Source organism: Ambystoma mexicanum, chromosome 10 (genome assembly GCF_040938575.1).
Source record: "Ambystoma mexicanum isolate Mex_15411 chromosome 10, UKY_AmexF1_1, whole genome shotgun sequence".
In the NCBI taxonomy this organism is placed as follows: domain Eukaryota; kingdom Metazoa; phylum Chordata; class Amphibia; order Caudata; family Ambystomatidae; genus Ambystoma; species Ambystoma mexicanum.
In genome coordinates this window covers 1,669,522,037-1,669,547,619 of record NC_090932.1, presented here as the reverse complement: position 1 = coordinate 1,669,547,619, position 25,583 = coordinate 1,669,522,037, and the positions used below count along the sequence as shown (strand labels likewise).

Here is a 25,583-nt window from a genome sequence, read left to right as displayed (position 1 = left end):
AGGTTTCCTGACTGTCTTGGTTGTCTGGTTGCTGTGACTCACAATACAGGGGCTCCCCCTGTCAGTACTAACCCAACACCTTCCTTTCTCAATTGGATCAAAGGCCCATTGAAATGCACCACCCTGGTGTGAGGCCAATCCTTTTGTGGATAGGTGTGAACTTTGATTCCTATTAACTGGCCAGCTTCCTGTGGAATGGCTCTCTCCCAGGAAGGGTGTTACGTACCCTTACAAAGGAAGAAAGGAAGAAAGAGAGTCAATCCCCTAAGGCTACATTCTAGCCTGTCTGGGGAGAATACACATAATCCTTCCACAAATGAGTATGGGCTTACTGGGCTGACAGATATGTGACACCAAATTCCTAAGTAATAATGATGAGAATTCCGTGCACCATAACTCAGGTGTAGCTTATATTTAAAGATTATTCTGCCACCAGGTGGTAGACTCACAATTATAGGGTATTGGAATGGAGGGGCAAATTTTAAATGCAGCCTCTGTATTGCTGCAGAGTCTTGGCTGTCACTGCAACTGTCAAATGGGCACCTGTGACCTCTCAACCTGCTCTTTGTCACTGGTAGAAAAGGTGCTGTGAATCAGGTTACTGCTGCAGCAGGGCACAAGTGCACACTATGCTTTTGGCACGGAGCTTATGAGAAGGGAATCTGATCAGCAGCTTACCCTTAGAGAGATGGAATTGACCACATCATGTTATTAAATTCATGAAAATCAATACAGCCAGGGATCCTAAACCCTTGCCAAATGGCAATCCTTCACAGTAATGCAATGTAAAGTGGTGTTGCATAGCGCTCTTCTGCCAATACTGTTGACCTTGCAGTGTACAGAAGATAATGGTAATACATTTGAACGCCGGACACGGCTGACAGAAACCGGCCATTCTTGACCCACACATAAACACTGAAAACACTACCTGGGTGCCTAGAATTGGGGTTTACGTGAGCGGTGATTACATGTCCGCAGCCTCTAAGCAGTCTGAGTGAACTGCAGGTGCTACACTCCTTCATCCACGGTTATGCCTCAGCATGCATAAGGGCTAGGCAGGGCAGTGACTCTAAACCCTGCCATGAGCAAGAAGAGAGAGTTCAGGCGGTCCGTCCCATCAACACCAGCACCCAAAGTGACGAAATGAGAAAGAGTTCAAGAAAATCCACATGATTCCAAAGAAAGGGGACCTAAACTGAAGAAAATGAAAGCATGTGAATGTCATCATTAAGAACTGGCGTTTGGCGAACGTCCCAGACTTGGCTTAGTTCAATTATCGTTGTATTACTTAATTACTTAAGGACTGTAATATTATCGAACAGATGTCCCAGTTCAGTTCTATTTAAACCTTAATACAGATGGGTTTGTTCCAAGGGCTGCAGGCTTTATTCAACAGGGTCCATTATCAGGGTATCAGGTAATTTATCCCCATACATAATGTCACCGGGAAACTGCATAGGCGATATTATTTATGGGCAGAATGTATGGGGTAAATGGGAGCAGGGGTTGTGGTGGTGTCGCCCACTCCCTTTAACAAAATGAGGGAGTCGCGGGGGTGTCCCCCACAGGTTCCATATGAAAATATCATCGCAACAAAGCAGCACCATTCTTGTCTGGCGACTATTTTGTGGGGACATTATCACGTGGAACCATAATCACCTGGTGCAGCGCAAGGCAGCGCCACTGGGCTTGAATATTAGAAATCATATGCGAGCGCTAGGCTTGCGTTCCTGAGAGAGAAGCCCCACTAAGAGAAAGGCAACCCATGGCTACCTGCGCTACTAGGGTTCCCCTAACGGGGTACTCTGAATCGTAAGGGCGTGAGCTTCAGATGGCCAGGAGCTGGTACCAGTTAGCATAACCCCTTCCCCGGAAGAGTCTCCTCTCCCTCAATGGTGGCGGCTAAATTAAAAAGGACACTGTCCCCGCCAGGAAGGACTGTAGAATTGCAATGACTCAAACGACTTCATTTTAACATTTGCTGTATACTTCATTAATGCAATGCTTATAATAGCCCTGTCGCAAGACAAAACAACAGGTCATTTTAATGACCATCACATAATTTTTAATGCATTTGACGTAATGTGCGCCCTGAGGCCTTTGGCCTGTGGCGCGTTTTAAAAATTCAAATAAAGAAGTAAATAAATAAGTCAAGCACTATTTCATAAAACTAATATATACAAGTATTGAAAAGGTGCGCAGACATACACTTTGTCTACAAGCGATATTTACACTGTATTTTAAATATATAGTTGTCCAGTCACTTCTCTTAAATTACTGCTTGTGTGTCTGCCAGAAGTAATGAACATTCCTTCAAAAGGAAAGCAGTTATTATGTGCAAAGCACCTCACAAACATCTCTTTAAACCCACTTGGCGACTTCCAATGAAGCAACACATATTCCTTTTTCAGAGAAACTTTTTCTTTAGTGATTGCTCACTTGTTCATGATGAAATATTGTATGTTTTCTTGTTCACAACTTAAATAATTCTTTAATTACACTCTTACATTTTGTTTTTGAGTCTTATCATCACCTCTTATCATGTGTATTGTGCCCAAATCTTTGGTTTATTCTTCTGGCCTTCAGAAGCAGGAGGGGGGGCACATCAAAAGGAGACGTGTTATAGGGTGCTGTGCTCCCTGGCCAGGAACCTGTACATTAAGGTAGCACTTCGTAGGTTACATAATTAATCAAATAAAGAGGCGGACCTCATCTCGTCGATTTATTCAGGACATCCGGGAATCCTCTATTTCTATTGATTATAGTTAATGTGCAGGCAGGTCACTGGTTTGGTGGGCTGGCAAGTGAGCCTTTTCCAGGAACACCTAAGGCCTGATTCACAAAGTGGTGCTCAGAGGGTGTAGCGCCTTGTGAGCCAGGCCCCTGGTGTGCAGAGGGTGTAGCGCCTTGTGAGCCAGGCCCCTGGTGTGCAGAGGGTTTAGCGCCTTGTGAGCCAGGCCTCTGGTGTGCAGAGGGTTTAGCGCCTTGTGAGCCAGTCCCCTGGTGTGCAGAGGGTTTAGCGCCTTGTGAGCCAGTCCCCTGGTGCGCAGAGGGTGTAGCGCCTTGTGAGCCAGGCCCCCGGTGTGCAGAGGGTGTAGCACCTTGTGAGCCAGGCCCCCGGTGCGCAGAGGGTGTAACGCCTTGTGAGCCAGGCCCCCGGTGTGCAGAGGGTGTAGCGCTTGTGAGCCAGGCCCCCGGTGTGCAGAGGGGTTAGCGCCTTGTGAGCCAGGCCCCCGGTGTGCAGAGGGTGTAACGCCTTGTGAGCCAGGCCCCCGGTGTGCAGAGGGTGTAACGCCTTGTGAGCCAGGCCCCTGGTGTGCAGAGGGTTTAGCGCCTTGTGAGCCAGTCCCCTGGTGCGCAGAGGATGTAACGCCTTGTGAGCCAGGCCCCTGGTGTGCAGAGGGTGTGCCAGGCCCCTGGTGTGCAGAGGGTTTAGCGCCTTGTGAGCCAGGCGCCTGGTGTGCAGAGGGTGTAACGCCTTGTGAGCCAGGCCCCTGGTGTGCAGAGGGTTTAGCGCCTTGTGAGCCAGGCCCCGGGTGTGCAGAGGGTTTAGCGCCTTGTGAGCCAGTCCCCTGGTGTGCAGAGGGTGTAACGCCTTGTGAGCCAGGCCCCTGGTGTGCAGAGGGTTTAGCGCCTTGTGAGCCAGGCCCCTGGTGTGCAGAGGGTGTAACGCCTTGTGAGCCAGTCCCCTGGTGTGCAGAGGGTGTAACGCCTTGTGAGCCAGGCCCCTGGTGTCCTAGCTGAAGGGTGTGCAGCGCTGTGGCTGACTTCTGTGTACTAAAGTGCCGCATCATCGCTTGGAAACAGGGCAGTTACTAGACAATATTGCACTCTGGGCAAAACACCAGAATGCGCCTCCGCCTGCGTTGCCCCTCTAATACTACCCCGCAATACACTCCCTCTCAGGTGTGGACTTGGACCCAAAAGTGGCGCTGGAAATGATTTTGAAAGTGGCCCCATTTTACTCGGTAGGAGCACCCAACCGCTTTAAGTAGGGTTTTGGGGGTTCTCGCACAAGGAATGTGGAAACAAGGGACCCCATTGGCGAGTATTTAAGCTCTTTTGCCCCTATATAAAGGTGTTAATAGGTAGTAACTGACTTCACAGAGATGGAGGGGATAAGGAGAGATGGAAGGAAGTGGTTTGGAGGTGCATGGCGAAGAGGTTAGAGGAGCACACACAAAAGGGGCCCTTGCTGCAGAGGCCAATCAGGAAATATCCAGACTTCCCAGTAGGCCAGTCCAGCCTTGCCCAGGGTGCAGAGGCCAACCAAGAAATGTCCAGAGTGTCAGTAGGCCAGTTCAGCCCTGCCCAGGGTGCAGAGGCCAACCAGAAAATGTCCAAAGTTCCCAGTAGGCCAGTCCAGCTCTGCCCAGGGTGCAGAGGCCAACCAGGAAATGTCCAAAGTTCCCAGTAGGCCAGTCCAGCTGTGCCCAGGGTGCAGAGGCCAATCAGGAAATGTCCAAAGTTCCCAGTAGACCAGTCCAGCCCTGCCCAGGGTGCAGAGGCCAATCAGGAAACGTCCAAAGTTCCCAGTAGGCCAGTCCAGCACTGCCCAGGGTGCAGAGGCCAACCAGGAAATGTCCAGAGTTCCCAGTAGGCCAGTCCACCACTGGTTTGGAGCGAGATTACATCATTTCAGATGACCTATAGTTAGCCTTGATGTTAGAGTCAGTGACACTTTTTCCAGAAGCCACAGATGGCCTATCATGCTCTATTCAGCCAAGCAAAAAAGCTCATGCCCGCATCTTTTATGCGCCTTAGCTTAGAGAAAAGCGCTATGCATGCCTCCTATATGGAAAGATTAAATACACAGCAGGGCCCGAATAGGACTGGATCTCCACGGGGGTGAAATCTGGCACAAATGGTCTCCACTGAGGCCGGCTTAGGAAAAAGCAAAGACACATTCCTGAGCCACCTGCCAGCACTGCAACCACGATGATCAGCTGATCGCAGTGCTCAGAGCTGAGCTCCAGGGCTCAGAAGAGCGCTTCCCCCTTTGCCTTTTTGACATTTAAACATATTGGGCCTCATTCCGAGATTGGAGGTAGTCATGGCGCTATTTGCCTCCAATAATGGTACCGGCACCGGTCTCGTTCAATGGGGACTTACCTGTGTAGTCCGACCTTTGCGGGACCGGTAAGTCCCCATTGAAAAAAACATTCCCCATTCCCATTCGAGCCCCCATAGGGCTCAATGGGAAGGGGGAAGTAGCTAATAATGGTACCGCAATTTGCGGTACCGTTATTAGCTCTGAAGTCCCTTAGCGAATCCCGTCCATAATTCCTGGTAAAACCAGGCGTTAAAGGAAGGACCCGCTAAGGGAACTCGTAGTAGGGTGGTAAGGGATTACCGGCACCGGTCTCCTTACCGGTACCCGGTATCCCTTACCACCCTACTCGTAATGAGGCCCATTGACCTGAAAGTGATGTTAGCTGGCTGCAAAATTAGCAGTGAGTGGGCACTGGGTTTCAGCTATGGTCTGTGGCATGCCCTTTATGGGGCAGGAAGGTTGGGTGGTTAGGAACGGGAGGGGTGCATAAAGCTGTATAATGCATTTGTGTTTGCCAAGACCACAGGACGTTGCATAGGCCATGCATATCACTTGCATGCTGCAGCTGCTAATGGAAGGATGCCAGATAGTACAGTATAGTACACAGATGTCATTTTCGCTACCATGACGCGGGCCCAAGCTCCACCCCACTGCTTCATCAACGTTACCCTCAAAGAAAGTGGGCCCCCCGCGTACATTTCATACTTTTCCAGCGCTCATAAAGGACCCGATCCTGGATTGTTTTGCACGGTTAAAAGTGACTTTGCACTGCCGACACTAACCCTGATTCATGGAACTGAGCAAAGGGTATTTTTTCAGTGCAACTTCTGTTCAAAGTCCGTGCAAAGTAGTGTGACCAGAAGTCCCAGTTTTAGCGGGACCGTCCCTGTTTTTGCTGCTCTGTCCCCCTTTCTCAAGATTATGTTCCCATTGGAAACTGCAGTGGTCCCGGTTTTCTGTAGTAGGTCTTCATAGCTGGCAGGCAGGAATGCACAGTCTCGCACAGATGAAATGCTGCATTTTAGAACTTAAGATAGTGTTCGATTGTGATGAATTAATTATAATGTTTCTTTGAGCAGTACCACTTAAACCCCCTTCTCCTCCAAACGCTACTGAAGTGTAGCACCTTGACAGCCACTTTCAAGAGTTAGGTCCTCATTACAAGGGACCGGCACCCTTCATTACGGGAGCGCCTATTACGAGGTTCCCTTTGCGGGACCCGGAACAGATGTCTGGTGAAACCAGACGTCCTTTCCGGATCCCGCGAGGGTAAGAGGGAGCTAATAATGGCCCATTCGTAATGTGCCCGTTATTACCTCCCTACCCATTCCCATTGAGCCCTATAGGGGCTCAATGGGAATGGGGATGGGTTCCTGCAAGGAGGAATTACCAGGTCCTCCAATGTTGGAATGACCCAGTAATTCCCCATTGCAGGAACCTGGTATTGGAGCCAGTATGGAGGCAGCCATGGCACTAATAGCACCACGGCTACCTCCATACTCGTAATGAGGCCCTGTGTCTTACTTTTATGTTAGTTGCCTGTCCTGTTTTTTTACTTTTTAAATCTGGTCACCCTAGTGCAAAGTAATTTTTTTACTGACAAAATGAACTGCCTGCACAGACTTTGCACTGCAAAAATACACTCTGCACAGCTCCATGAATGTTTTGGTAGTGCAAATTCACTTTGAACCGTGCAAAACATTCCATAAATCGTTTTCTAAATCTAAAGTTCTCGATGCATTGCCATTTCTTCCGACACTGGGAAGTAGCATCAGAATTGCTTTCCTCAAGTCCCCTCATTACACAGAGACATGTGCTCCCTGATGCCTGCGGGCTACCGGCGCATTATACATATAAAATAAATAAATAAACATACGTGCCTGCCCCTTTACGCAATTGCCATTTGGAGCACGAGCATCATTTTCTTTTTTTGTTTAATCTCTAGCATTGCACACCATGATTAAAATGCGAAAGACTTTTAGATCGATTTAAGTCCTGCAGGCTATTTCTAGTACGCTTACTGGTCGGGTTACTACTATGTTTCTTACGCCATACCTGCAATTATGCACACTTTGCAGTAAATCATTGAGACTTATGGAAAATATCACCCCCGCAATAATCATATGGTTTGCCTGTATTAATGGGACAGTAATACCACATGCCATTGCAGCTCTTAGAAGCGGAAGGAATCCTGCATAAAACGCTATACATCAACACAAGTGATCATCGCGTAAGTATCCATCTTGCGGTTCCATCTGTTAATATCCCCGCAAAAATATCGTCATAGAAAAATATTGCTATATTTTTGCAGCAATATTAAGCCATGGAAACCCCATATTTTCTTAAAGGGAGCGGGGGGCACCCCCTCAAACCTGGTCTCATTTACCCCATAAATGATCCCCACTAATAATATGGCCTATGGCCTTACCCCACGGCCATATATATGGCGATATTATTGTTGGGGATAATATTACCTGATACCCCTCTTGCAAGCTGGTGCACAAACCATTACTCTATGCTAATGCAAAGCATTCTGCCTCTCTTTCAGCATCAAACTACTATAATATCAAACAATGCAGAATCGCCTGTCGCGAATGCCCGTGAGAAATAATTTCCTTCCGCGAGAGTAGATCATAATTCCATCTCCATAAAAGCCTTAGCTGAAAATAGGGATTGCATTATGCTGGCCGGGTGCACAACTTAATGCTGCAGCCCGGCGAGCCGGCACTGGCTTCAGGCGCTTCCCATTGCGTCCTGAGTTGCGCGCTTCTTCTCCGAAACAGACAACTGAGCCGTGGCAGCGCATGCACATGCCCTTTTGAGTTTTTGTGGTGGATCTGGAACGGAATCCGGGTGCAGTCGGCAACTGAACTCGTCTCGTTGTCGACTCGTCGGCAGAGCAAGGTCGGAACGGGCGACCAGGGCTGCACCTGCGCGAACGGCGCATGCAAGCAGAGTCACACAGACACTAGGGCACATACGCTTTGTTTGATGCCCGGTTGCCGGGAGGTGCCCCGGCAAATGCAGAGGAGCGAACCATGGGAAAGCACAGCCCTTTTTACTTTTTACTTTTTACTTTCATATTTGTACCGCACATCCGATTACCCATAGGCTTAAGGGCGCAACACAAAAAGAAACATGACATACAGACATACAGACAGATTGGAGTGGTTGTTAATTAGACTGCAGGTTGGTGTACTGAATGTATTGGTCTTAGCAAAAACAGGAGTGTTTTCAATTTCTTCTTGAAAATGTTTGTCATTTGTGTTTCTCTACTGTCCAATGGTAGTTTACTCCAGGCCAAAGGAGCAGCTATACTGAAAGATCCCTTAAGAGTTTTAGTCATTTTTCAATGACGAGTTTTTAGCAATGTTGTGTTGCTGGATCTAAGCTGTCTCTGGTTCTGCTACTCTACTATGAACTCCTTCAAATATGCTGGCATTAAGCCGGTCAAGCCTTTGTGAGTGATCCGCAACCTTCGGAAAATCATTCTTGATTTCACTGGAATCCAATGTAAGCTGTGCCTGGCCTCTGATATGTGATCCTTCATTTTAAGTTCTTAATCACTCTAACTGCACTATTTTGAATGACTTGCAGGCGTTTGATGTCAGATTGGGCAGTGCCAATTAGGAGACTACAGCAATAGGCGATTTTTGAGCCTATATTTGCTCTGGCTATCGTCTCTGCAGAGTCTTGTGAAATAAACAGACAGAGATGTGCCAGTAGTTTTATATAATAAGTTGATGTCGAGACAAGACTGCTCACTTGTGCTGTCATATTTAAGTTTTGATCTAGTGCAACTCCTAATGTTTTTACTTTTTTCTGAGTGTCTAGTTTGTGCTTATCTATGGTGAAACTGCTAAACAAAGGGTTTAGCTTGCTAGTTTCTTTTCCGAGCCAAACGTCATGAGTGCAGTTTTTGCACTGTTAAGTGCCAGACTGTTTTGTGCCATCCAGTTATGTATGATGTCATAAGTGCGGTTAATGCATTTTTCATCCATACTGTAAGCGGGATGACACACTATGTGTCACTGGCATAGTTTACAAACTTGATGTTGTTTAGGGCCAGAATGTCAATAAACAGTACCATAACAATATGATATAAGGTGGGCGAGATGCAGGCTCCCTGTGGCACGTCAAATGTCAAAGTGACTGGTTTGGCTTCAGCCTCCATACTTGCTACTCTGCATTGGCTCCCACTCAAAAAGGATACCATCCACTGAGCCGCCTGATCTGAAAATTGGGCAACGTCTTTTAACCTGGTGACCAGAATACTGTGGTCCACCAGGTCAAACGCTGCTGAAAGATCCAAGATCATTAGCAGCGAGATAGATCCACCATCCATTCTTTCCAATAGCTTGGACTTCAGGTCAAGGAGGGCTGTCTCCATCCCAAGACCTTCCCTGAATCCTGATTGGAGTTTGTTAAGGATGGGGTGACTATCAAGATGCAGTGCGATCTGATTGTATGCCACCCAATCCAGGATCTTAAGAAGGATATGATATGACATTTATAATGCACCTATATACAAGTGTTTCATGGCACGATGAGGCAAGGGAGGGGAACAGAGGGAAGACGGAGACAACGATCTTACTAGGCCAGGTGACATTAAGATTGTGCAAGTACAGGGGAGGCGGAGGGGTTAAGTGCGAGGGGGAAGGAGGACGGGAAGTGCAGTACATAGGATAAACAGTAAATAAATTAAATAAATAAGAGCAATAAATAAGAAGTGCGGCCAGCTGGTGGCAGGTCCAAAGGAGTTGGGAGCTGTAGGGATACAGAAAAAGCCCCATAGTGTGAGGGTTGCCAGGGGGGCATTGCAGGTGTGCAACTGGTGGGGAGGGGACCTGGGCCCGAGACATAAGGTAGCCAGGTGACCAATGCAGTTTCAGCCAGGAGTTCAGCAGCGGAGAGGAGGAGAGAAAGCAGAAGCAAAGAGGAAGGTCTTGAGGTGCTTCTGGAACCGGAGATGGTTCTCCTCAAAGGAAGGGAGTGTTGGTGATTGGTCTATAGTTGGTGGGGGTTACTGGACATAGGTTGAGCTTTTTTAATAATGGAGTAACCCAAGCTTGTTTGAGTCCACTGGGAACATGATTTTCTTCAAAGGAGGAGTTGACAAATTTGGTGAGTGCTGGTAGTGGGATGTCTGGGCATTCCTTGATAATCATGGCCGAGCAAAGGTCACCCTTGCAGCTGGTGGTTTGAGTTAATTCTTCTTCGGAAATTGGGGAAAAATGAAATTGCTGACGAAAGCTTGCCTTGTGTATAGGCTGGATACATTCTAAATTATTCTGATGTTTTCGGGATTCCTTTTTGTTCTCAATTTTGATGGCTACCAATTTATTTGACATTGCCTCATTGCCATTACCAACCCTCATTTTTAACCAGTGTTTTTTTTCCAGGACCTACAGGCATTTCTTGCTCTCTCTTTTTAGCTTGTATTGTTACTGTCTTATAAGTATTGACTGAATTTTTATAAAGTGTTGAGTCTGATGTCTTCTTACTATTTCTCCATGCATAGAAATACTATGTTTTCTCCGTTTTAAGTTTCTGAATACCTGCAGAGAACCACTTGTTGACCTTGTGTCCCTCCTGGCAGAACTTCTTCTTCACTTGGGCTAGAGATTCTGTTATATTGTGAAATGTATTAAGAAACGCGTGGGTCATCCCGTTCAGCATATCTCATTTCAGGATCTCTGATGATGATAATGCTGTACCCCATGGTCTGAGTGCTTCTGCTGTTAGTTTCTTATGGTTTATGGCTACCCTTCGAACCCGAGCCTTGTCAATTCTCTTTGTGAGTTGTTCATTCGCGGTAGGTAGCTACATGAGTGGTCAGACCAGGGGCAGGGTAGGACTACTGGTACTGCCACTACGATATTATGGGCTGCCACCCAGTCCAGTGTATGTCCTTTTATATGTGTTGGCATATTGACCAGGTGGCAAAAGCCAAATTAACCTTATTCCCTAATCATAGATTAAAATCGTGCAGTATTGAGAACTATGTGTTGGGTTTGAGCTCGGGTAGAACCCGATTACAAAACTGCTCAGGGAAATTCGGGTCCACACCAGCAGCTCTATAAATGAGCAATAGGTTCAGGGTGGTTTCAGGACTAATCCCTATTTTAACAACAAGGAGTTCTGAGACAGGAATATCTTCCATTCTGGTTTCCCATATATTAAATTCAGTTCTGAAAATAAGGGATACTCCTCCTCCCCTGCCCTCCTTTCTATCTGTCCTCAGAATGCTGTATCCAGTGGGAATGGCTAGCTTTAGAGACGGTCCGGCTGCCTCATTACTCCAAGTTCTGTTAGAGCACAGATATCTGTGTGGGTTTCTTCAATATGTGTGGCTACCTCTACGGCATGCTTGATCAGGGACATGGTGTTGAGCAGCATTACTTTTAGGGTGTTGGACAATGCTTTATATCTGATTCTTTCTGTTGTTCCCCTCCATAGCTCCACTACTCTCTGAGGCCTGATTAGCGTTACGTAGCTTCGAGAATGAACAGGCGTTGTGTGGGTGTGTGGGGCTCTGAGCTCCTGTTGTAATGCCTCTCATCACAAGGTCTTGTGCTTCTGCTGTCTGCATTGTCAGAACTCCTTTCTCATGGGCCTTAAAAGCAACCTCATTAGGGGATATAGATCTGTCATTATCCAAATGTATATAGGATGAGCAGCATGTGTAGGTGGTATATAGTGTCGGGAGGATAGCTCAGGGGCAATGTGGTTGCCTTGGAAGCAAGGCGACACGGAGCAACACAGGTTTGATCCCCGGGTCCGCTTAGGCGTGTTATAAATAACCTATCGTATCCTATCATATAGGTTGTATTAAGCTAAGGCGAATTGTTCGGACAGTCTTCCCCTTCTCAACTAGGATTAGCACCTTTTTAGACTGGACTGACAGGTCTCCCTCCCCATGGGCCTTGAAAGCATCCCCATGGGGAGTAATGATATTGTCAGTAATGATCGAGGGTGTTGTAGGAATGTTCTTAAAATCGATAGTCGCCCTGGTGGCTGGCTTGGCTAGTTCAAGGGGATTACATTGTTCCACTTAGTTGGAATTAAGCCTATTCCTTGTGGATTTAATGGCTTCTAGCACTTATACTAGTCCCATTCCGGCCGGGCTGTTTACATGATGATCTGACTAAATTTAGTCATGACCCAAGGAGCTCACACGAACCGGCACAGACCGGCTTGACCCACTCGCGCCGGTGCTCTTGCGCCTGCTGTGCAAATATGTAGTGCCTAGGACTACCGGACTGCTGGGAATTGTAGTTCCCACTAGTTCCACTACAAGGGCTAGGCCGGATCTACGTACATACAGCGATTCTAATCGGATTAAGGATCTGCAGAATCAAACTTTAAAAACATGAGGATATACAATTAACACACTAAATGTTAAAATGCATAAAATATGTTGCTAAAATAATGCTTGGGGAGCAATGCAGCAGACAGTGAACCATGAACCGCCCAGGCTGACTCAGGCCGACCTGGATCATGGATGATGTTCATTCCCATTATGTATCCCGCCCCCAAGCAGGAAGAGAGGCCCTATGCCCCCGAGGCCTGGCAAGGAAAGTCCCGGTGTCCCGGAAGGCCAGTCCAGCACTGCCCCCTCTCCAGAATAATGAAATCATTGCAATTTAAATACTGTTTTACTGACGTGTACTTACAAAGAATACATAGACAGAGTATGCAGCAATGTTTTAAACAGAAAGTCATTTTCTATGTTATGCTTGCTGCTGACATGTCTATTGAAAGTGTAGCAACACATAAGAGCTCGATACGGTTGGTGAGCACAGTGTTCAGATGCCGTTCCAAATTCTCTGGTGGAAGAATCCACGATGGCTGCCAAATAATAGGAAAGCGATAGGCGTGGTGAAAAAGGAGACCGTTCCTAGCTATGTTAAGTAAGGTTAGGCTACACAGTGCGCCTTGAAGCTTCTTCGCAGCGCTGTAGGGGAATACCAGAAAAGTAGGAAGGCCATGAGGTGCAGCCTTCATGTTGCCATATGATCTGTAGGCCAAGACAAAGTATACTAATAGCTGCCAAATTGTGTGAGTGCATGAACATTCAATGTGAAAAGCTGCTATGTGGTGAGAGTACCCGAGTATAGGAGGGACATTTCCTGAACATGGCATGAGTACTTAAGCATGCAGTGGCAACAGCTGCCTAATGGTGTCAGTTCCAGGGCATATCATCTTTACTTCTGGCAAATAGGTGCTTGCCAGCTTGATAACTCATGTTCGACATGCCGGTTTTTGGGAACGAGGCAATGTCATGTGACAAGTTCAAAACCCTGGTGGCACCAACCAGGCCCTTCTTCATTCTGTGGGCGATGAATCGACTACCATCAGTGGCTTACAATAACGCACATTAATGCAGAGCTTAGAAGTGGTCCACCAATATTTAATTATCATATGTGATGCAAATTCCATGCAACCTATTGAAAAGCCTAGTGAAGCGCGCCCGCTGCTTTTGTGTGATGGCAAAAGCTGGCCATCTGTGTGAATACCTGGCAATCATGTGAGTTCCTTACTGTATGAGGACAATACCTGTGATTGGTGTTATATTAATATATCCTGGCACAACGTATGACATGATTTTTACTTGGGCGAGAGATTGCAACACTGGGCACCCTGTGACTGCACAGGGGGCATGTGATCTCAATACCCACAGTAGCAAGAAGGGAACACTTGTCACTGGACACATGCCAAGACTGGTGACTTTGCAATTGATTATTGCTACAAATATTTTCTACTTTTCCAAAGGCATTTTTTTACAGTAAACAGAAGACACCTTCTCATAAACACATGCACACATACACATACAAGTAAAAAGTGCAACCCCCCAGTGTTTAACACTTCAATGCTTCCAAAGGCTGGCTTGCCCCTTTGCAGAAACTAAACAGGGCAACAACAAACCTGTTCTCAAATATTTCTTTTAAAGAGCATAGTTTGGGAAGGTGACTCCATGTCAACTGAACTGGTATTTCCAGTCCTGGACGTTCAAGAACCAGTTCAGTGCATTCTGGGGGTTGTGGTCTTTTGTTTATACCGGATCTAACGTGTGGAAAACAACGGTTTTCAAAAGAAATCTGTTCAGATAATAATTAGCATTTATATAGCGCTACGAACCCTCAGGCATCTGAGCGCTGCTTATTGTTACACCGTGTGGGGGGCAGATATATAGACCTCGGAAGGATGAAAGGCTGAGCTTGGACCTGCCAGGATTCCTGCAGCCTCTGCACGGATGTCAAAGCGAGTGCTCTCCTACCTGTGCTATTTGACCGGCTCAGCTATCATGGAATCACTCATTTGATAGCCCCTAAACAGGCCACGCCAAAGAAAATACACCTAGTCGCCTGCTACAAGACCATAAACGAATACCAATTCCTCCCCTCCTCATATTGTGACTTTCTTTGTAGATTTACTTTGCTCCCCCACAACCGCCTACTCCTGCAGGTTACCTTTGGTCCTTTTCTTTAAGCCAGCAAAAAAAAAAAAAAAAAACCTTCAGTCCACCATTAACGCACAACCCTACATTCTGACCCTAAGTGCTCTGCAGAAGTGACCACAGTTTTCAAGCATGATTCGTTTCTCCAGGAGATGCTGACTTGGGTGGGAAGCTCCTTGAAAAGCATCTCCTCAGAGTATTAAGCCATTGGCTGCATCCTGGGAGGTAGGTGGTATGGGTAGCGCAGGCTTTTGTCCCAGCCTGCGTGCGTATGGTGCTGACTGTTCAATGCCACAGCGCCCTCCTCTCCCCGTTGGGAGATGAATACACTGCCTGCTGCACCGCTTTCGTCCTTCTGTACACCGGCCCGTTGCCCGGTTTGCCCGGTTTGCCCGATACAAGAAACGGGCTGACTTGGAACAGCAGTCCAGACGAGGATGTCTTTGGATGCAGGCTCAAACATTTGATTGTTCTATATTCTATAAAACTATGTGGACTGGACCAAGGTCTTCTGAAAACGCCGATTCCACTTCACTCTAAAGCAGCGGTCAAGATGGGACTGAAGGCACATGCTTTACTCCCTGAAGAAATAGAAACTATTAGAGGTTTGAAACAGGGGTGCATACTTGCCCCCGGCTTATTTAATATAAAGAGTGTACTCTGTTGGGTGTCCTGACCCACGTTTGAACTATCATGCTGCAACATTTGGTGCTGTGGGCTTAGAAAATCCAAGATGGCCAAAAAGCCCACATGTGCGCCAGAATCTAGGAGAACCACGCAGTTTGTGCACACTAAAATGGTTGCCTAACTTGCCACCCACCAGTGCGAGCAGGATGGGCCGGGGTGCCATGAGTGAAATGTGTGCCAAAGGAAAAAACGCACTTTAAAATCACCTTTTGTTTCTCTGAATGCCAGCTCAAAATGCCTATTTTCAAACATTGCAACACATCCAAAAATCTCACTGAACACCAGCGGACATCTGGCAGAATGAAGTATGTGTGCATACTAAATCTGGGAAGTTGAAGAGCCCCAAAACAATGTTCATAACAAGACTGGCTGAGCTCTGCAGGTCTGCAGCAGCCTAACTGAAACGGGATTTAAAACTACCAAAAATCAAAAATGTTTAAATTAACTGAGTGACCTACTTTGAGTGCCACATAGTTTGTCACTGTTGAAATGTCATAGTTTTGAACTTAGAATCAGCATTCTAGCTGCATATGTAAAAATTGTCTTGACTTGAACTGGGGAACAAAAAGTGACATTTTATCTGAAACCTGGCTTAATGAAACTGAATTCTGCCTGACATCTACCCCCACATGAGTTAAAACCTGCTCAGCCACTCTTCCCCTTGCCCAAAAGGAGTTGTCACCTCTCTGATTAGATTAGGGGTGGAGCAGCTACAGGGAGTTGAACAAAGGCCTGTTCTGGGCCCAGGCAGATGGTTTATTAGGGTAGTCGTAAATGGCTTCCTTTTGAACAAAGCCCTTCCTTGACTCAGGCAGATGGTTTATTGGGGGGACCGTAAAACAGCCTCCTCTTGGCAGAAGCTGGGAGGGGCAGGGTCTCTGAGCTTGGCAGAAACTGGATAAACTGGTTTCTACACCATGTGACCTGAAAAGACACACCCCTGTTGGCCAGAATATGATTCTAAGAAAGATGTATAACTCATGGTGCGGACTTGTAAAAATTATTTAAATGATACCATAATTCTTGTGATTTTTCTGTGCACATTTTAAGACGCGTTGGGAATTTGTGTGATGTTCTGGGGCAAAACCCTGCTATTTATGGATACTACAGACTCTGTGTTTAAGCTAGAGACATGGGAATTTACTGGAGTATGTATGGACAGGCCGTGTATATGTGTATAATTTTTAATGAAGAACCAAGGTTGCATAACCCACTAAAATCGAAAATGTTGCCGTTTCTGAATGCAAGCCCTCAGGAAGAGCAGATTTGGGACAGAGACTACCTCATGTGATAGGTAATATGTACATGCAATGACAAACCACTATGTATTTGAGAAATGTGTATTTTGATCAAATATAGATTTGTGGGCAAACTGACCAGGGGAGGATCCTCTGACCCATAAAACCTACAGCATCACTCTGACTCACAGTTCCTTCCCCAATCATGGGAGAGGGGAGAATTGGGCCAATGACAAGTTGAAAGAGGGGCTGGCTAGTGATGCTGCACACACACCAACTTTCAAAAGACATAAACAGAGCCACTGGAAGCTAGAGAGGACATTCAATTCCATTTGCTGCGGAGCATGTTACCGGACCATACAACATCCAGAAGATACTAGATTCAACACTTAGGGCCTCATTACGACCCAGGCGGTAAGTTACCGCCTGGGCCGTGACTTTACCACCATGGCATAAACTACATTTACGCCATGGTGGTTGGCGGATTTACCGCCCCATTCCAACCTTGGCGGGGCGGTAAATCCCCATTTTCCCATTTTCCCTTCCCCATTCCCATTTTGCCCCATAGGGCATAATGGGAGTGGGGAAGGCGTTAATTACGCCACCGTAAATTACGGTGGCGTAATTAACTCCATGGTCCCTTAGCGCCATGGATTTTAACACCTGCTAAAAGCAGGTGTTAAAACCTCCATGGCGCTAAGGGACCTCGTACTCAGGCGGTAAGGGTCGGCGCTGTTTACGGCACCGTAAACCCCTTACCTCCTGAGTTGTAATGAGGCCCTTAGACTTTAAAACTCCAAAGAACTTGATTCAGAACTCAAGGCAAGGGCCTAAACCCACAAACTGAGAACTCTTCTCAGTAGGCCTCAGCATCCAGCAAACCTAACAGCGGTAGCAGTATCCCGGAGCCGTGCAGATCAGCGCTGGATCCAGAGAAAGCTGTGCAGAAAGATCCAGAAGCAGTGCTGTACCCAGAGAAAGCAGAGCAGTATCCAGAACCAGAGGCCAGAGATCCAGAGTGACCCAGACCGCTGTTAGCAGAACCAGGGAGCTGACCCAGATCACTGTGAAGTGCCGAGACCAGAACCGGAGTCCAGTCCAAAACCTGACCAGATCCATGGCGAGGCCTAATTCAAAAACATATTGTGAGTACCTAGCAGAACTGTGCAGAACCAATCTCTTAGTTAAAATAATCTAATCCAAACTATTTTAATCTAACCAGAACTGCCTCCTAACTGTCACCTGTCATTTGCAAAGCTGTCACCTGTCATTTTCTAGCTGCAAGCTGTAACCTGTCGCTTTGAACTTTTAAAATTTCAAATCCGAAAAACTACCTTTATTTAATCGTCCGTATCTCTGGAACCGTTTGGGATAGGAACTTGGTTTAACTTTCCTCTGAAAGCTTAGAATCTCAGCTTTTTAACAAGCCTAGAACCGACTTCCTAATCCTTATACTTTCTCCGTAATCATGATTCTCGCACCCGCAAATTTTACCGCAATTTGCGATTTGGTTAAAAATCCAGCCACGTGTAACCATCAGCAGTCATCTCTTTCCTTGCTAAAAAATCGTTTGCCTCTTAATCACCATCTCTGAATCATTGCTAAAGTGAGCCTGGACTAATATTAACTAGATACCACTCACCCTGAACCTCCTGAAGGGAATTAAAAGCATTTTCAGCATATTTCTCACTGCATTGTCACCATATGCAAAGCACTTGGGTCTGTGTTTCAAAACTCCTATCTGTTGTATAAGCTGCTGGGGGGGAATTGAACTGAACTCTATTTGATTGCATTCCTAAGAACTGAGTCCCATTCTATTAATCTCCTTACATTGCATTAAGGGGGGGGGTGAATTGTCCAAGAAAGTGATTACATTGTCTTTTGCTGAAATCCTATCAAGTTATTTTCTGTACTGCATTTCATTCCACATTGCATCTATTTGAAACCATAAAAGTATTGTTGCTATCGTATCCATCCTATAACCACTCATCATTGATTATAAAGAAGTGTGCTAGTGCCGGACTATCCATTATTGATTACTGCTCAGATTAAGTGTGATATTCAATTATTAATTTATTATAAAGTGTGATATATATATATATTGTTTAAATTATCAAATAAACCGTTTAAACTTGCAAAACAGAACTACTTCTTGGCTCAGTGGGGTCAGGGGGATTCCAAGAGAGGGGTGTTATATAGGGGTAGTCATCCAGAACTCATGAACTGGACGTAAAGATATATCAATAAGGGTTTCCATTCAGTATCCCAGACTAGGCATTGACTTAGCTGTAGTGTTGAATTGAATCCTCTTACAAATTGGGGGCTCGAGCCGGACGTTTGGGTTAGATCTATCACTTGTGCAGATTAATACAGCGTGCCAGCTGACCAGATACACATATCCGGTCGGATCACCACGCTGTGTTACGCTGTAAAGCACTCCTCAAAGGAACGCTCTAAGGAAAAGGTCTGTTTTGGAAAAATAAAATACAAACTTCTGTAAGTCAGGAAGGAACTCAATTTCCAGGATGACGACCTTGGTAGATATGAAAATAGCCAGAGAGCACTTCTTACATAAGCTATTTGTGAGAGGTGAGTGGACTCATCAGGACCAGACGGTCTGGTTGCAGGTAATTGCACCCCAGATCACTGAAACAGGGTCAGATATGGGTCCCTTACATGTGGGCCTGAGTGAACTATACATGGCTCCTAAAGCTAAGGATGAACAAGACAAGATGGTTAGGATAGCGGCATACCTGTACCTATATATGGGAGACATGCACGATAAATGTACTGAAAGCCAAGATCTGGCGAATAAGCGACAGATGGCGTTACAGAAGGCCCAATCTGATCTGGACTCTTCTGAGCAGAGGCTGCACAGAAGCCAGGAGTCCGGAAATGAGAGTAGACAGCACATCATTAAAATAAAGAAGGATATGGATATCCTGCAACAGGAAAAGGCTGACCAGGATACTAGAATTCTGGCCTTGCAGAAGGAACGCCAAGACAGTTTGGACTCCCTACTGCAGAGCCAGAAAAAGCTGGAGCAACAGATCAATTTCAACAGGGCATGCACAGAGCAGGTAGCCACCCTGCAAATCCAACTAGACAGAGAGAAAGAGGAGAGCAATAAACTGATCCTGAAAGACCTGGATACTCAGGCAGAGTTTGATCAGGAGCGCCAGAAAGCTGGTGCCTTCCAAAGGCAAAGGGACGACCTGGCGTCACAAATTCAAGCTCTTGGTCAGGAAAGGGACACCTTAGGCCAGGAAGTCTGCCACTTAAGGAGAAAAATGGAAGAAAATCACCTGGCCCAACAGGGACTGGGTGACCTCCAAAAAGAACACCAGGACTTGCTAGAGCACACCAGGAGGGTGGAGGAGGCTCTGGCAAGACAGGAGCAGGCCAATAGGGACACAGCTCAGGAGGTAACCCTCCTGCAGCAAAGACTGGCCCAGTGCTCCAGGACCAATCAGGAAACGCAGAGAGAGAATGAGGCTCTCTGCCAGCACAATGATAGGCTCCAACAACAGGTAGCGATGCAGGAGAGACTGATAGAGTCTAGTAAGGCCTTAATTGAGGAACTGAAGGCGCAGGCTCTTGCATTGCAACAGGGAGCAGGGGCGGATAGAGACCAGGTTCGCTGGGAAAGGGAAACTCCTGAGCATAACCTCAGGAGCCCTAGTACCAGAGGCCTTTATCTCTCTCAGTCCCTGGACTCTGCCACCCCCCTGTCCCCTGGCGCACATGAGCACCGGGCCACAGGGATGGCAGATTACTATCCAGCCAGAAGCATGGGGCTCATAGGCCAGTACCTCCCAGGAATGGATGGGCGGGCATCCGGGTATGGGCACCCAAGCACAGTGCAATTTAGTGGGTAACCCCGGGAGAATAGGCCCATTAAGGGCATCCTGAAAACTTCTGCCCAGTTAGGTCAGTGGGGGGGGTACCCATCAAATCCTGGCAGCAAGGAGGAATCTGAAGACTCCTCTGAGCGGTACAGGACACAGGAGACCAGGTCCCCACATTCTGCCAGCCACTCCCAGGCTCGCAGAATCCGGGAAAACCTGGAAGATCAGACAGGAACCTCTGGGAGCAGTGCCTCTGAGTCAGAGGATGAATGGACCAGGGTTACCCGAACCAGAAAGGCCAATAAGGCAAAAAGGGCCATGCTTAAGGACCCATTGAAACAGATTAAGGCAATCAGGAGTGTCATCACGCCTTATCATAAGAACGCCAAGTACTCTGTTTGGGAACACTTGGAGCTCTACGAGCAAATGATGGAGACTTTCCATTTGAAGGACAGCCAAAGTTGTATTCAATATGTAAAGTGGACCTTCTCACCAGAATACTCCAGTTTCTTTGCGGGGCTGGAGGACCAAAATCATTTAAGATGGTCCACCTATAAGGCGGCCATCTTGAAAAAAAATTCTGTTCACAGAAATCCTCAAGAGGCTCGCAAGGCAGCCTACAATTTGCAATGTGGGGAGGATCAGGCCCCACAAGAATTCGTGCAAGAACTGAAACGTGCCTTTGCGCAGACCACCAGAAGGGTGCGCACAGACAACAGAGAATTTGTCAATACATTTTTCCATGCCTTGCCCAAATACTTCATGACCCAGCTCGTGAGAGATTTTCACGAGAAAAGGTCTTTAGACTGGGTCATTGAACAGGCTACCCAGATCTATGAGGTGCAGAAGCCCATAGAAAATAAAAATAATGCGCCCAAAAACCCCAAAACCAACAGCACCCCTGCTGCTGCCAAGGTGGCAGAGGTAAAGGTTGCCCCCGTTTTAGACTTGGAGATGGGGGGGCCTAAAAACCTACCTGCACCTAATAATCCTAAGCCCAGAAATCCCTCGGGCCAGTCACAGACAGGGAGTCGAGGAGGTAGTCCCACAAATGGGGTCCCCCGCTCCCCTGACTATGTAAGTCCCCGCTACAAGGGAAACCGACCAATCCTGGGTTATGTGTGGACTCCTCCAGCCCAAGGGGGGGAATCCAGCCAAGCACCTGACCCGGGGAACTTCCCTCCTAACTTCCCCCAGGAGGGCAGAAATTCTCCAAATCCTGGGCAGAACTTTTTCCCCAGGTATCCGCCCAATTTCCAGCCCCAAAATCATCCATCCTTCTTTCCCCAATTCCCTGAGCCCAGACAACCTAATCCGGGAGAGGGGAGGCCAAGGGTGGAGGGGTGCCAAAATCTTCCCAACCAGGGGTACTACCAGAGAAGGGATAGCTACCCTTCCCGGGATCAGCCCAGGGGAGAAAATAGAGCCCCGTATCAGCCTGAGCGGGTTTCACAACTTGAGCGCCAGGTTCAAAATATGGCACGGGATCTGGGTCACATACTGAGGGCTCAACAGAACCCTCAGATGAGCGTGCCACCGCAGAATGCCCCAAACTCTGGACCTGGTGCTCCAGAACAATGACGGGGGCAGCACCCCGATAACACACCGGTTCCCAGGGAGGAGGCACAAGGGGTAGGGGGGTGTAAAGCCTTGGAGGAAGCTTCCTTCCCAACTTATAAACAGCCCCTGGAAAACCAGGAACCGGAAACTAAATCTCCTACCCCTGAAAGCCTGCCTCCCAAGGAGCAGAGGGGGGGTAGGAGAAACAAAGGACCCAAACAGACCCACTTTGTGGAGGAGGTACAGATCTTCCAATTTGAGGGAGAGGGATCCTCAGAGGATCCTGGGGAAAGGACCTTCTCCTTCAGAGATGGGGGAACTCCTCCCAAAGAAAAATGGGTCCCAAGGGATTCCAATCCAGACTGGGGAGATATGGAGACTGAGCTACCGCCGCCCATCATCTCATCCCAGAACCCACAATACCAAAATCCCCTGGTTCAAACCCATCCTGGTGACTGCCTCCAAGAAGGGGGGGGGGGCCCAGAACCGGAACCAGGGGAACCCACAATGGCTCTGATCTCCAGTTGCCAACTTTTTCTTTCAGATTCCCAAGGTTCTCCACAGAATTCTGCCCAAATCTCTTCGCTAGCAATGTCCAAAACCAGAAAGTTAGCCCACCGGTTGTCCAAAAATGTGCATTATCTGTGCCCCCTTGAGGAGAAGGAGGGAAGATACTATGCCCCGGTACAAGTACAGGGGCAGGGTACAATTTTGGCACTGGTGGACACTGGATCCCAAGCTACCCTTCTGTCCAAAAGGGCCTTTGAGGAACTAAATGCAGGAAGGGGGGAGAATTACCGAATTCCTCTCACCTCTCTTCCTGGACAACTGCAGAACTTTGACGGGAAGGAAACTCCCGTTGAGGGGACTGCAGACTTGGACATTAAGATTGGGCAACACAAGGTGAAACACCCGGTCATAGTAGTGACTCCAGAGGGCACCCCTTGTTTACTAGGGAATGACCTCCTGAGAAGGTTGTCACCCCTAATAGATTGTGTAAACAAGGTCCTCTGGACCCAGACTAGCCGACCAATAAAATTAAAACAGAGTGTCAACCATGTTAGTTTAAACGGCACCTGCCACATGGTTGAACAAAAATCTGACCAAGTAGAATTTCACTTCCAGAACAACCAAATTCCAGACGTGACAGTAATAGCAGTAGGACAACAGACTGGTGATGGGGGGTCCTCTCTATTTCTGAAAAAAACCTTCCTTCCAGTTTAAAGTGGTATTCCACACTGGAAGGAAACACCCTGAAATTCTTTACTAATCCACAATCAGAAACTCCCACTCCTATAGTCCAGAAAGATGTGAAATCAGCTCAGAGCCTGGCTGATATTCAGCAAATTGGAGAGCAGTTGTTCATCCCTGTTCAGTTAAATGATGGGAAGGACTCTGTTCTCGCTCGAGTGTGCGTGAACAACGGTAAGAGCTTCATCAGCGAAGCCATGTTCCGCCAACTCCCAAAAGATCCAGCCATTGCCACATTCAAACTGATAGACAAATGGGAAATGGACCTGGAAGCACCCAATTCCAAACATCTCCTGCCGAGCAGGTGTATGCTCAAAATCTCCATTGGCAACAAGAGCATAAGCCACAATTGTTGGGTCGTGCGAGACGTCACTGCCGCTTTTTACTTAGGCAGTGACATTCTCAATCGCTTTGCCATTAGTTTGGACCTAATAAACTTCAAAGCTTGGTGCCGATTAGCGGATAATCCCGTGGGCTTTGAGGATCTAGAAAAAGCATTTAGGTCAGCTCAATTGCTACCTTATGCAGTTGAAATTCAGATCAAAGAGGAAGTCACCATCCCAGAAAGGACCCGACAATTCTCCCTGGAAGTGAAAGCTAAAAGAGGACAACATTTGAAAAACCCTGATGCTTACATACATCTAAACGCTTCTCTCCAACAGCAAGGGTTGGGGGTAAACCCAACTCCATTAGTCAACATAGAACATGACACCATTCTAATAGAGGTGGATAACAGCGACTTAAAGAGTATTACTCTAGCCGCAGGCACCATTATTGGAATGGCGGTTGATGACCGACATTTTTCCATCGATTTAGGAAATTAACTGTTAGGACCAATCCCCAAGGACTGTTTTGACAGTGACAGTGATGACAATACAACACCAGACAGGATTTTTACCCGGCATGGGGGGATCTTCCTGGTGTACACTTCCTGCCCCTATGGTAAGGAAGATGTGACTTGTGACTTCAGGAGAGATGAGGTGGTTTTCCAGGTCCATGAGGGTTGCCTTTCCCACCTGAGGCCTCCAGTCCAAATCAGCACTCTGACCAGGGACTTGTCCACCCAGCTGGAGGAGGCCGCTGAGATAGCCAAACCAGAAGTCTTTCCAGGCTTCAAGCAGATGGTGGAAGAGAGTCAACCTAGCTGATGCCTGTGTGACTCTGGAACAAAAGCAAAAGTTGAAACAAGTTTTCTTGGATTTCCAAGATCTCTTTGCGGTAGACTCATATGACTGTGGCCGCACCGACATCCACACAACAACAATCCCCACGGACCCTGGCATGACTCCAGTGTTTGTGAAGCAATATCGTTTGCCTCTCGAATCCATGGAGTCCCTTACTGAAATAATTAAGAACCTTGAGTCCCGGGGAATAATCCGTCCAGTTCACAGCACCTTCAATAATCCGGTGCTGGGAATATTGAAGCCAAACGGCCAGTGGAGACTCTGCGCCGACCTCAGGGAGCTCAACAAACGGGTCCATACTTCCCGATGGCCTCTGCCCTACATTGACCAAGGGCTGGCCCAGATCCAGGGGTCACAGGTATTCACTGCAATAGACCTGCTTAATGGATACTGGACTGTGCCTGTCAGTAGGGAGGACCAATACAATCTGGCTTTTACCTTTGGGGGCCAGCAGTACACATGGACCCGGACTCCCTTCGGATACCTCAACTCCGGCAATGAATTCAACATTTTCCTACACAAGGCCATGCCCAACCTGGGTGCAAGGGGTAACCTGGCTTATGTAGATGAAGTCCTCATCAAAAGTTCATCTGTGGAGGAACACATAGCGGAGATCCGTTATGTTCTGACCCAGTTGAGGGCCGCCGGAGCAAAACTTTCCTTTCAGAAAGCACAGTGGTGTAGAACCCGTGTTAATTTCTTGGGGCATGAGATTACTCCTCAGGGTCTCTGTCCCCAGGAAAAGAAGGTGGAAGCACTCCAAAAACTGAAAGACCCCACAACTCTGCGGGAACTAAGGAGCCTCCTTGGACTGACTAATTACAGCAGAAAGTTCATTGAGGGCTACGCAGAGATCACCAGACCCCTGATTCATCTCCTGAAGGGGGGGGTCAAGTGGGAATGGGGTCCAGAACAAGCCGAGGCGGTAAAACAACTCAAAAGAAGCCTCTCACAAGCGCCCTGCCTAGCTTACCCTGTCAGAAACAAGGAGTTCTTCCTGGAGACAGGGTTCTCTAATACGTGCTTGACGGCAGTATTATACCAAAAGCATGACAAGGTCAATAAAGTAATCTCCTATGCGAGCAAAACTTTATCCTCTGTGGAGGAAAAATTCAACGATTGTGAGAAGGCACTCCTGGCAACGGTGTGGACATTGAAGAATTACCGCCCGTTTATCCAGGGGGAACACATCATAGTGGAGACTCCACACTAGCCTCTGCAATATCGCCAAAGTGATAGAATGCGGGCCGGAAATGTGAGTAATTCCCAAATTACTTCCTGGATTCTGTCAATGCAAGGCTT

At 47.3% G+C, this 25,583-nt stretch overlaps 1 protein-coding gene across 2 annotated transcripts in view; it reads left to right on the top strand.

Moving 5' to 3' along the window:
* Nucleotides 1–25,583, top strand: part of ADGRD1 (adhesion G protein-coupled receptor D1) — a 1,635,406-nt gene that overhangs the window by 1,334,500 nt on the left and 275,323 nt on the right. The gene's annotated exons all lie outside the window — the stretch shown is intronic.